The 10,364-nt window shown below is 34.5% G+C and overlaps 1 pseudogene; it reads right to left on the bottom strand.

Annotated features, from left to right (window-relative positions):
- Nucleotides 1-1,634: 1,634 nt before the first annotated feature.
- Nucleotides 1,635-10,009, bottom strand: LOC128556667 (uncharacterized; annotated as a pseudogene).
- Between the last annotated feature and the right edge of the window lie 355 nt (nt 10,010-10,364).

The raw sequence follows: 10,364 nt of genomic DNA, 5'->3' as shown, positions 1-10,364 counted from the left end.
GAGCTAAAAATAGAAAAAAAACTTCAAACGACATCTAAACCGATGGTCCGATTTTTAAATAATTTCACACAAATGGTCCTTATGTCACCCTCTAACAAGATTGTTGAAATTATACCGATTCGTCAAAAAACATGGCCGCTGGAAGGCGTGGTCACTTTACTCTATATGTATATAGTGGAAACTTTAAAAATCTTTTTGTATGAAACTGCTTGCCCGATTATAGAATAATTTTACACAAATGGTCCAAGATTGTTCAAATTATTTTGATTCGTCAAAAAACATGGCGGCCAAAGGGCGTGGTCATTTTTCCGTATATGTATATAGTGGAAACTTTAAAAATCTTCTTGTTTGAAACTGCAAGCCTGATTTTAAAATAATTTTACAGAAATGGTTCTAGTGTGACCCTCTACCAAGATTGTTCAAATTATTTCGATTCGTCAAAAGACATGGCTGCCAGGAGGCATGGTCACTTTTCTTCTCTGAATCAGTAACAGTTAGAGCCTTGATATTTGGTGTGTGATATCAGATTTGTAATGTCTACTACAATTGTTCAAATTATTGCCCTAGGTTCAAAAGTGTGTGTGTGTGTGTTCGGGTTTAACATCTTTTTCAACAATATACATGTATATAATGTAGGCTAACATAGAAGAAACCTTACTCAGTACTTATACAAACACACTTGAAGCCTTGTACACAGGTGGGCGCTCTAGGGTCAGTGACCCTCTTGTCTTGAATAAATTGTTATTTCACTAGATCTAAGCAAATTCATGTGAAGTATACACGTGTAGCAGAGCAGTGGATTGTAGCCAAAGTCTCGGTAGGATGAATTATATATATCACAGATTGCGAGAAAGTATGAATTTAAGATTTCCCTTAGTTACAGTCTATGTGTTTACATTGACCTATTCAAACAAAAACCTGGTAGATCAATATAAGAAACATTTGGAATAAATGTCATTTTACTTCACATGCAATGATGCACATGTACATTTGCAGGGAGAGAAAACATTTACTGAAAGCTTATTTTTCGAAGATAAAAAATGGGACCTAGAAATTGGCTGCGTCCTTCCGTCCATCCATCCTTCCTTTCGTCCGTCACACTTCGTGTCCAGGCCATAACTCTGCCACCCATGAGGGGATTTTAGAATAACTTGGCATATATGTTCCCAATAATAAAAAAAACCTGAAAAGAAGATCCCTCGGAAGCACCGAAAACAAGGCAAACAGTGAAAATTGCAGACTCGGTTTGATTGAGTCTGTTCATGAGCAGTAATGGAAAATGCAACACTGCCCACGCCCCCTAGCACCGGCTTAAGCAGTATTCAATCTTCAAATCTAAATGAGTTGAAATCAATGGTCCCGAAGGACCAGAAAATATAACAACACTGAGATGAAGTCGGGGCGACTTTTTACGGCCGCCACACAGCACTTAACACCCGCTGTTGTGAAGTAAAGACAACGTGTCACGCGCAAGGCTTAGACCCCTACCTACAAGGTCAATGTCACACTCAGAGGCCCCGGGAATATTACACGTTAACGCTGAAATATTTGTTGCGATTATATATTTATAATTCATTTTTTTAATTACCTTTTCAAGCTTATCTAAGTTTTTACAAACTTGTAGCCAATCTTGTTCAGATGGAAATCCTTTTGGTAACCACTTTTTTTATACCTTCCAAAATGAAATCTCCTCCTTCACCTTTACTTTCATTTCCAGAAACAGTAAATGATTTTGTGCAGTAACCGGAAGTACTCAATTGTTGAGGACAAAAGACTCTCCTTTTTAAATCTCGGTATTCAATTTCTTGATACATGGTTTGATTTAAACCGTAAAATAATTCGGATAATTTGCATCGTCCTGCAAAATGTATCAAATTATTGACGAGCCGCTGAATTCTACACAACTAAGTAGTATACATGTCAATAATCGAAGTTCGGTTTAGATGCAGAACATATTTGTAAAGAGAAGGGACTTTACGCTGTTACAATAAGAAAAAAACTCGTTCAAAATTTCTTCCATACATCCTTTCATGAATATTTGAAGTATCATCCATGCTTTGTGATGGTCTGTGCATTTTTCACAGCATGTAAGGGCCCTGATACTTCGATAGCCTAACATTTTCGCAATGTCTTCTAGGCAAACGTTCCACAATAATTTAAATAATCCCTTAACAATATTTATTTCATAGTGGCCATGACCGGGTATTAACATTATGTTTTGCAGGTCTTTATCATTTTCGATAAGTCTTGATCCTAAAACAAAGGGAAGACCATCACATCCCATTACAGTCCATTTCTTGGCCCCTCCAACTCCAGTTTGTTGAAGGATATGCTAAAATATTAATAAATTCTGTTAAAAGGATATTTTTATTTCACATTTCATGATTTCAAAACTGTTTATATTGTACCGCTATTTATTTTGATATAACATTTTTTCTGTATTTTTATAGTACAGATTTCTTTGTGAATAAACCTAGTTAAGATGTCATACTTATAAATGGTACTTCCAAATAAATGTATTTGCATTTCAAATTTTAGCTATTATACTTGTTTGCCTTTTAAAGGTTTCAAAACGTGTTACTACTTTTTTATTTAATGATGACAAATATACATAACAATGTGGTAATAAATTGTTAAAACTATATATTTTTTAATATTTAACAAAATACTTACATGCATAACTTTTTTAACTTTATCATACGAACAAGGATTATAAAAACAAGGTTCTCCTGTTGTGAGTTTTGTGCTACCATCATGTCCACTTGGTACAAAGCTGTATGGGTCTTTGGTTGCGTTTTCAATACTTCTTTGGTTATTGTTTTTCAGTAATATCATTTATAGTTTGACTAATATAATCATTTCTTATTTGGATAAAGTCGTCATTGCTTTTTGTAATGAAGTTATTTATCAACTGCAACACATTAACTTTGTTAGACACACCATACAACCACCTTGCTGGTGACATTTATTCATTATTTTGTAAATTTGAACAGACGCTTGGTTCTATGTGAACTGTTGTTGTAATAACGCTTGCCTTGCATTTGTAATTGAAATTTACACGCCAATTTCTTGCAATGACTTGGTTGTTGTCCAAGTAGGTTATGATGTCATTTTCTTTAATTAGCTGCACACTTGACGTACATTGTTCTGTAATAAAACAGAACAAATATATATGTTTTCTTTCAATAATTCAATATATGTAAATAAATAGTTTTACATAAATATATGAATATCTTTCATTGATTTATTTAAAATAGTTCATGTTTTGTTCATAAAAGTCCTTTATAATGGTATAAATCGTACCACATTGAAAATACAATACAATAGAAGTACACACCAACATGGATCCAATACTCTTCTGCTATCACGTAAAGTATGAGTTTTTGTTATTGTTTTCATAAGTAGTCAAGAGTTTCTAATTAAAGTAAATATATTTACCTCTTAACCAGTTTTTTAGGCAAGTGTAACTTCCTGCAGGAGAGTGACTGTTATATATGTTTGTCGTAAGTCTGCTGCCAGAAATGTAGCAGGAAACCAGGTTTATTTTAAAAGGCATTGGCCAGATCAAAGGCTGGTACCTAGCCTTGTATATACAATCTATTGCTTGTACTAATGACGCTCTCTTGCTTTTTTCTGTTTTTAGCTCACCTGAGCAATGCTCAGGTGAGTTTTTCTGATCGCTCGATGTCCGGCGTCTGTCGTCTGTCTGTCTGTCGTCTGTCAACATTTGGCTTGTGTATGCGATAGAGGCTGTATTTTTCAACTGATCTTCATGATATTTGGTCAGAATGATTACCTTGATGAAATCTAGGCCGAGTTTGAAAATGGGTCATCTGGGGTCAAAAACTAGGTCACTAGGTCAAATCAAAGAAAAACCTTGTGTATGCAATAGAGGCTGTATTTTTCAATTAATCTTCATGAATTTTGGTCAGAATGATAACCTTGATGAAATCTAGGCCGAGTTTGAAAATGGGTCATCTGGGTTCAAAAACTAGGTCACTAGGTCAAATGAAAGAAAAACCTTGTGTATGCGATAGAGGCTGCATTTTTCAATTAATCTTCATGAATTTTGGTCAGAATGATAACCTTGATAAAATCTAGGTCGAGTTCGAAAATGGGTCATCTGGGATCAAAAAATAGGTCACTAGGTCAAATCAAAGAAAACTTGTATATGCGATAGAGGCTGTATTTTCGATGATCTTCGAAATTAGTCAAAAAATAACCTTGATGAAATTAGGCCATTTGAAATGGGTCATTTGGATCAAAAATAGGTCACTAGGTCAAATCAAAGAAAAACCTTGTGTATTAAAGATGCTGTATTTATCAATAAATCTTCATGAAATTTGGTCAGAATGATTGCATTGATCAAATATTAGTCCAGTTTGAATATGGGTCATCTGGGATCAAAAATTAGGTCACTAGGTCAAATCAAAGAAAAACCTTGTGTATGCAATAGAAGCTGTATTTGTCAATAAATCTTCATGAAATTATGTCTGAATAATAGCCTTGATGAAATCTAGGTCAAGTTTGAATATGGGTCATCTTGGATCAAAAAGTAGGTCACTAGGTCAAATCAAAGAAAAAACTTTTGTACGCTATAGAGGCTGTATTTTTCAACTGATCTTCATGAAATTTGGTCAAAATGATTGCCTTGATAAAATCTACGTTGAGTTTGATTATGGGTCATCTGGGGTCAGAAAGAGGGTCACTAGGTCAAATCAAAGAAACACCTTGTGTATGTTGAAGAGGCTGTATTTTTCAACTGATCTTCATGAAATTCTGTCAGAATGATAGCCTTGATGAAATTTGGGTCAAGTTTGAATATGGATAAACTGGGTTTAAAAACTAGGTCACTAGGTTAAATAATGGAAAAACCATGTGTATGCAATAGGGGCTGCATTTTACACTGGATTTCATAATATTTGCTCAGAATGGTTGCCTTGATGAAATCTAGGTCAAGTTCGAATATGGGTAGTCTGGGGTCAAAAACTAGGTCACTAGGTCATATCAAAGAAAAACCTTCTGTATGCGATAGAGGCTATATTTTTCAATTGATCTTCTTGAAATTTGGTCAGAATGATAGCCTTGATGAACTGTAGGTTAAGTTTTAATATGGGTCATCTGGGGTCAAAAACTAGGTCACTAGAAAATACATGTTTATACTCAAGATTTTTTGCTCCAAATTTAATGATAATTGGTCAGAATATTTTTCCATGAAATCATTAGGTCAAACATGTTTACACTGTTATGGTGTGTTATGGTGTTTTTCTCAGGTGAGCGACCTAGGGCCATCTTGGCCCTCTTGTATTTATTTGTTCTGTAGATGGGCTAACTTCGGCAACTGTTACACCAGTAGCTCCACTCAAAAATGATAATAAAATCGGTTGTCTCTCCGAAATCCAGGAAGTAATAGAAAAATAATCATCACTCTCTTTATACTGTTGGGATATTTTTTGAGCATCACACAATATATCCCCATTAATAGATGTGCCAATAGCATGTGACAATTTAATAATTTCACTTTGAGTTAGTAGACCAATTTCAATAATTCAGTGGTTTTGTCAGCAATTGTTTCATGATCTAACTTTAATTTCTTAACATCTGGCTCATTGAAAAGTTCAGACAAGCAATAATTTGCACATTCTGTGCATATGGCAAAAGTATAAATTGTTACTAGGCCCTTTTTGATATGTGTACTTTGCACAATTTTTGGATATTTCTTATGTGTAAACTTAAACACCTGCGGATAATTGTCTTTGCAAATTATATGATGTTTATTACACCCGCATGAAGCCATATTTGTATTCTGCAAACAATGATATACAATATAAGTATACACCAGTGTGGGTCCAATACTGTCCTGCTATCAGGGAAAAAATTTCAATTATTGAGAAGTGTTCAATTCATAGCGATTATATCAACTTTAATATAATTTTAATATTTGATGAAAATGAACAAATAGAGAATTTGTGGTCCTCTCAAATTAGAAAAGCCCAAATACTATAAAAATTTAATTTTAAATAGATGGGTGGGGTTGGGGCTTACCAAAAACCAGTATTCAAAATCATCTGTCACCACTGAATGCTTGCAAACGTCTGCATAAGAAATAATTGCAAAAGCAAGAAAATGAAGAAATCCGTGCACACTCGTTATGTAATCATTATTTAATTACCAAGAACGTCGCCATATGACCTATAATTGTGTCGGTGTGACGTTAAACCCAACAAAATAAAATAAATAATTACCAAGAATATCATTTTCTTATTTGTTTCTTGTACAAGATATTATCAAAACTTGTGTAGGCCGGTCATTTATATATAATACAGCTTTTCATCATGCCCTACATACAGAATTTGATATTTGTTTATGACTGTAACAAGAATTAATCATTATAAAATATCTTCAACAACAATAAATCTTGGATTCCATGACGAATCTGTCAGATCCAGTCGTAGGTTCCAGAGTTATTTTATATCTGATTACATCCCCTGATTGTAATTAAAATGGATTTATATCAGTAAGTACTACTTACTTGAAATTTCATTATTGTCATTAGTTCGACTGAGACAGTCAGTGTAGATAACTATGGACTGATTTTATTTCAAATTACCTCCCTTTATTTCAAATTAAAATGGGTATATCTCCATAACTAATGAAGATACCAAGACCACTTTTCTGTGGTACAACATGGATGGTACCTCCAACTATCAGGTGTATTTTGACATATCTGTTCCTTGTAAGAATTTTGTTTTCTTTTTGGTTAAATTTTTTCCCTTTGTTGTTTGACCTTCTTGTCCTTAAGTGCAATTATAACAGGTGAGCGATATAGGGCCATCATGGCCCTCTTGTTAAAATAAAACAACACATACTGACAGACTAATTTCTGAATACTGTTCATGCTGCTGACATTAGCATTCACTTGTACTCACTTATACCATTATTATTACAGGTGAGTGCTTTTGATCAGTACAAATTATCTGCAAAGATTGGTGATTCTTGCACAGAGATTGCAGATAGCCACAACCTTATGAAGGCTTATTCCGAGGAGTCAAATGGACCATATCGCATACTACACACCAGCTCCGATACATATTTATACTAGGTTTAAATCTAAGATATCCCCTATACCAGTTAATAGACCGTGTTAAAAAATAGAAAAAGTGGAAACTTCATAGGTCGCGCAATACGACAAATACGAAAATGTTGCAGGCTCGGTTTGATTGAGCCTGTTCATGGACGGTAGTGGAAATGCATGCTACCGCCCTCTAGCCCCGGGTTGAGCATATACATCCATTGTCAGGACATTGTGTAACTTCCTTCTAAAATACAGACAGAAACAAAGTTTATGTTTATGATTCACTCATGTCATCATCTCATTTGAAAGAAGTTAGTGACCAACATGTATTGTATGTATGGAATGAAATATCTGCTATGTAAATGTTACACAACAGCCCTCTGAACAAATATGTGGAATAATGACAATAGCTTTTGCTTATACATGTTTAACTGGAGGAAATCCTACATCTGTGAATTTTGACATTAAATGTGTACGTAATCATTTGAAACAATGTTTTTATGAAGGAAAACTGATTCCATTCCCAGTCCTAAGAAAATCGGATTGTGAAATAAACATGTCTAATGAAAAAAAAACAACAATAAAGCAGATTTATTTCCATTGATTAATTTATATATTGAAGATCAAGAAGCAAAAAGAAGACATGTATATAGATCTACAGAAAAAAGAAATATAATTAAGCAGATGAAATTAACATTTAAAGTTGTCAGAGATTAAGGAAGCAAAGACCACGTTATAACAGATCTCAAGAGACCGTTGAAGCACATAAAAGTACTGATAGTGCTCGAAAAAAAAGCACGTTCTGAACATTCTCCAAAAATAATCCAAAATACATATCGATCTCGGAAAAACAAACTACCTTCCGAAAATTCTCCGGAAACGCTTGAAGCACGTAGAAGTGAGGATCGGGCTAGGAAAAAAAGAGCACTTCCTGAACATTCTCAGAAAACATCCAATCCCATAGAAGTATAGATCGGACTAGAAAAAATGATGGCACGTTTAGAATATTATCGATTTTCTTATGATTCATTCCCTTCCAGCACATCTGTCAGACTTAGTTGCCCACATAAACATTTCCATGCTTAATACTCACTGCCTGACAGAAACTCATGCAACAGAAGAATATTCTTTGCAAGGATTTAATGGATACTTTAGATCAACAAAGCATGGCTTAGCAAAGGAGAGTCGACTGATTTTGAGAATGACAGTGCTCTCCAGTTCATGTTTCGAGTAGTTTCAGATGAAAGTAGGAACTTTGTCATAGCTGTAACCTACAGACCACCTCAGTTCAACAGAAATGTATTTTTGCTCTCTTGTCAGCTAATGCTTTACTGTACTAGGTGGGGACTTTAAATTAATGCCAAATGATCAAGTTCTAGTTCAGTTGTGTCACAATTGTGGACTACGGCATTGTATAGAAAAGCCAACTCATCAGTCGTGGGCAACTTTTCAAGAACCATATATTCGTATCTGACAAGTTGCAGTGCATAAGTAAAGTGGTTCCAGTTTCATTACATGGACCATTTCCTGACTATGGCATCTATATTTTGAATTAAGTTTTTTTGTGGTTTCTAGAAGACAATAAAAAAACTGTAATAATTTATTTTCATTAACAAATAAACAGGAGTCATTCTGCATTATTTCTGAAATAAATGACCAAATCTAAATGTATTGTCATGTGTAAGGCCAATGCTTAACGTTCTCCATAACAGGTCTAAGAGTTGCACAGAAAACGAAGGCCCACACCTCAAAGTATTCAAATAATAACACCTGTTTGTTTTGTGTAATATGCCCTTAGGCGGGGGACGTTGGTAACTGTTACATTTTCTTGTTAGCATGGGGATATATACTGACTACTGTAAAATATGAAGTATGAATACTGAAAAGTACTATTTTTAAGATTTAGTATAAAGGAGAATATTTTCATTTTTGTCGTGTTGAGGGTCCTGTAGAGTTTTCACTTTCTAGTTTGCAATTTATAAAAAAAATGGAACCTTCATTGACCTACCGAATTTCCTGCCTCTCTAAATTCAGGATAACTCCCTTATCGCTGGCATGCTAGTTTTGGGAGCAGAGCCAAGTAGTAAAATTTGTTCAGTTTAGTTTTGGAACCGTATTACCTTTCCGTAACTTTTCATTAAATTCAATTCTCTCTATATGAATCTGATGTGGGTTCGTTGTTCTAACAACAAAATTCCTACAGGTAAGTCCAATCACTCACATTTGACAATAGCGCTGAAAGAAGTATGGGTGTTTTTTAATTGGATGAATGTAACGATCTGCAATCTTAAAAAGAAGTTTTAGTCTTTTTGGCTTCTATATTTAAATTAACAGATTTGTTTTGGAGTAACTTTTTTTATTATTTTCAGAACTCCTTTATCATATTTTGTTATTAATTATTTCATCTGGGCGTGTCTGGAAAGACATAATCCAACTGGTTGTACTTTCACAATCACAGCAGCAACACTTACCTTTTTTTAATAAATATTCTTCAAAGGTGCTTCTCCTGCAATCCTTTCAATGTAAATATGTTTTCAGTTAATTTAAAGTGAAGTAAATCTCTAACAAGTGGTTCATTTGCCGTTTCTTATCACAATCTTGCCAACATTTGAAGCAGTTATCAGGGATTTTTCTTTCACTAAACCACAACTCTGAATGAGATTGTGGTTTTGTTTACTTTGCAGTCTTTTTCATTTTTTCTTCATTAATAGTTATATGGCTGTCATTGTAATTACTTTTCAATGTCTCTAACTCATAAACTGTAATATCATCCACTGCATCAGAAGCATCTTGACCATTTTTCCTCTCTCTCGCCTTGCTCGCTGCCTGTAGTTGACATTTTTCTTTTATATATGTTATAATGTTTTCTTGCTGTTGTTGAGTTTTTATGTATATTTTCTTTGTAATTAGATGCGTTAGATGCTGTACCCTCATTTTATAGATTCTAATAACGTTATGCCCAGGAGAGACCCTGTCACTTGCTTCCATAATGTGAGTGCCTTCTGTCGCCCTTTAATTTGCAGAACAGCTGCTCCATAGCATCTTGCATGCAAAGATCCTCTCTGTGTACGGTTTGTCAATTTTCCACCATGTAATTTACTTCTTACGTGCATCCAGCATTCGGGAAGATTTGTAGTAGTATTATCTAGAAAACGGTCACATTTTGCTCCAGTCGAGTGCGGGAGGTCGTGGGTTCGATCCCCGGCCGCGTCATACCAAAGACATAAAAAAATGGTACTAGTAGCTTCCTCGCTTGGCGCTCAGCATTAAGAGGATAGTGCTAGGACTG

Source organism: Mercenaria mercenaria, chromosome 4 (assembly GCF_021730395.1).
Source record: "Mercenaria mercenaria strain notata chromosome 4, MADL_Memer_1, whole genome shotgun sequence".
Lineage (NCBI taxonomy): Eukaryota > Metazoa > Mollusca > Bivalvia > Venerida > Veneridae > Mercenaria > Mercenaria mercenaria.
Note: the sequence above shows the minus strand (reverse complement) of the source record. Positions and strands in the feature narration are given on the sequence as shown.